The sequence below is a fragment of the Ailuropoda melanoleuca genome, chromosome 11 (genome assembly GCF_002007445.2).
Source record: "Ailuropoda melanoleuca isolate Jingjing chromosome 11, ASM200744v2, whole genome shotgun sequence".
NCBI classification, from domain to species: Eukaryota; Metazoa; Chordata; class Mammalia; order Carnivora; family Ursidae; genus Ailuropoda; species Ailuropoda melanoleuca.
The window spans coordinates 63,279,777-63,282,616 of record NC_048228.1 but is presented as its reverse complement, the minus strand read 5'-3'; the positions used below and the strand labels follow the sequence as shown (position 1 = coordinate 63,282,616).

General features: G+C 33.2%; 1 pseudogene; it reads left to right on the top strand.

Annotated features, from left to right (window-relative positions):
• Positions 1–1,862: 1,862 nt before the first annotated feature.
• LOC117804492 lies at positions 1,863–1,961 on the top strand (annotated as a pseudogene).
• Positions 1,962–2,840: the final 879 nt, after the last annotated feature.

Below are 2,840 nucleotides of genomic sequence, written 5' to 3'. Positions count from 1 at the left end.
TCCCAAATACACAAGCTAACCTTACACCTAAAGGAACTGGAGAAAGAACAGCAAATAAAACCTAACCCAAGCAAAAGAAGAGAAATAATAAAGAGTAAAGCAGAGACCAATGAAATAGACCAGAAATATAGTAGAGCAGATGAATGAAACTAGAAGCTAGTTCTTTGAAAGAATTAATAAGATCAAAAAACCTCTTGTCAGACTTATCCAAAAGAAAAGAGAAAGGACCCAAATTAATAAAATTATGAATGCAGGGGGAGAGATCACAACCAACACCAAGGAAATAGAAAAGATTATTAGAAATTATTATCATCAGCAACTATATGCCAATAAATTAANTTATTATCATCAGCAACTATATGCCAATAAATTAAGCAACCCAGAAGAAATGAATGCCTTCCTGGAAACCTGTAAACTACCAAGACTGAAACAGGAAGAAATTGGCAATATGTATAGACCAATAACCAGTAATGAAATTGAAGCAATAATAAAAAACCTCCCAAAAAATAAGAGTCCAGGGCCAGATGGATTCCCAGGGGAATTCAACCAAATACTTAAAGAAGAATTAATACCTATTCTCCTGAAGTGGTTTTAAAAAATAGTAACAGAAGGAAAACTTTCAAACTTCTTCTATGAGGCCAGCATTACCTTGATCCCCCAAACCAGGCAAAGACCCCATCAAAAAGGAGAATTACAGAACAATATCCCTGATGAATATGAATGCCAAAATTCTCACAAGATCCTAGCCAATAGGATCCAACAGTACATTAAAAGGATTATCCATCACGACCAAGTGGGATTTATTCTTGGGATGCAAGGGTGGTTCAACATTCACAAATCAATCAGTGTGATAAAACACATTAATAAAAGCCATGAGAAAGAAGGATATCCAGCCATNGGATATTAAAAGGATATATGCACTTCCTTCTTTATTGTAGAATTATTCACCATAACCAAGATATGGAAAATACCTAAGTGCCCATCAGTGTATGAATGGATAAAGAATTGTACTGTATATATACATAAGGGAACAATTTTCAGCCATGAGAAAGAAGGATATCCAGCCATCTGTGACAATATGGATGGACTTTGAATACGTTATGGTACGTGAGATGAGTGGAACTGAAAAAGACAAGTACTATCTGATATCAATTAAATACAGGATCTAAAAAAGCCAAAATTGTAAGAACAGAGAACTCAATGGTGGTTAACAGGGCCCTGGTTGGGTGACAGATTTGGAGAAGTGTTGTTTAAGGATACAAACTTGCAATGAGTAGTAAAGAAATCCTATAAATCTAAAATACAGTAGTGAATACAGACTACAATTTTTGTATTATAATCTTTAGACTTGCTAAGAGACTAAATCCCAATTTTTCCAATGACTGAAAAGAAATAATCATGAAGTGTTAGAAGTACTAATTATCACTGCATTAACAATCATATTGCAGCATACAATGTATCAGATCAACATGTTGTACACCATAAATTTATACAATGTTATATGTCACACATATTTTAATTAAAACAGAAAAAAACATGGCACATCAGTACAGGATAGAGCTCTGCTCTGATGTCACTTCTCTAGAGAAGGTGGCCAATCATAACTGCAATGTTTGAACTTCCCTTTGAAATAGTATTTCTTTTATACTTAAGGGTGTTTTGTGAATGTGTCTATCAGAGATGAAAGAAGATGGTAGTTTTTGTCCTTTATTTCTACCTAGACAATGTCTTTTTATTCCCTATCCATGTTTGTTTATATTGATTTTGCTTATTATACAAATGCTGAAATAAATATTGTACGTAGATTTTGTAGATTTGTGTGAGCATTTCTATAGGAATAATTTTGAGAAGTAAAACTGTGGGTGCTCACTTAGCACATATACTAAAATTGGAAGGATATGGAGAAGATTCACATGGCTGCTGCACAAAGATGACACACTCATGGACTATTCCATTTTTTCATTAAAAAATAAATTTTTGAAAATGAAGAAAATTGTGTGTGTTTGGTTTGGTTTGGTTTTGAGATTAGCTAGTAAGCTAGGGACCTAATAATGTAGTCTGGGAAGGAATAATGCAGACTGCTATTTATTTTAAAAGTGGAAAGAAATCACTGCAGGTCTTTAAAAAGTGTAATAATGTAAACAAACTTTTTTTTTAATGATTATGAAGAGTAGTGTAGAGAGCAAGAGTGAATGCAATGCATACAGTTAGAAGTCACTTTCATTTTGTTGTTCACTTGACTTGGGTAATATTGGGGAAGGTATTGAGAAATAATAATTTCAAAGATATATTTTGAAACTAGAATCAACTTGCTTTGCTATTGGATAAGACACCGGGTTGAAAAAAACCATGACACTCCAAGTTTTCTAAAACTCCAAGTTTTATAATACACTAAACAATAGACTTGATTTACATACTTTATCTCAATCTTAAAACAGCCCAAATTCAGTGACATTATGCCCATTTTACAAATTAAAAATGATTTCAGAGAATTTTAGTTTCTGTTCATCAAAGCATAAATTATTTGTTTCATTTTGTTTTGATTTTACTCCACATTCTTGATATTGTGAGGAGTAATAAAACTGTTACTGTATATTAAATGTTTTTCCACTGCTGATACTGTTTTCAATCTCATTTTCAATGATGGGGAAACCCAAACACAGGTGAGATTTTAAACAGAAATTTGTATTCAAGAAGCATAAGAATCAGAACAGAAAATGATCAGCACTTTGTTGTTTCTGAGGTTAAAGGGTGAGGTACATGGTAAAGTCTGGAAAACAGGCTGGGACTTCTGGGAGGGGTTTGTCCACCATAATGAGTAGCATGGACTTGGCCTTTGA